The sequence below is a fragment of the Urocampus carinirostris genome, unplaced genomic scaffold, assembly GCF_059441175.1.
Source record: "Urocampus carinirostris isolate Australia breed hairy pipefish unplaced genomic scaffold, RoL_Ucar_1.0 HiC_scaffold_33, whole genome shotgun sequence".
NCBI lineage: Eukaryota > Metazoa > Chordata > Actinopteri > Syngnathiformes > Syngnathidae > Urocampus > Urocampus carinirostris.
This window is the reverse complement of record NW_028283140.1, coordinates 112,080-112,500: the sequence shown is the minus strand read 5'-3', so window position 1 is coordinate 112,500 and position 421 is coordinate 112,080.

The following is a 421-nucleotide window of genomic DNA, read 5'->3' as shown; positions in this document are numbered from 1 at the left end:
TCCCCCAACACTAGCCCGGGATTCAGCCACTAGTGGCGGGCACGATTCCCCAAACACCGGTCCGATAATACGCGCGCATATCCCCAAACACCGGCCCGATAATACGCGCACAATTCCCCAAACACCGGCCCGGATTTCAGCCACTAGTGGCGGGCACAAGTCCCCAAACACTAGCCAAGTTCTCAGCCACTAGTGGCGGGCACAATTCCCCAAACACCGGTCCGATAATACGCGCGCATATCCCCAAACACCGGCCCGATAATACGCGCACAATTCCCCAAACACCGGCGCGGATTTCAGCCACTATTGGCGGGCACAAGTCCCCCAACACTAGCCCGGGATTCAGCCACTATTGGCGGGCACAAGTCCCCCAACACTAGCCCGGGATTCAGCCACTAGTGGCGGGCACGATTCCCCAAAC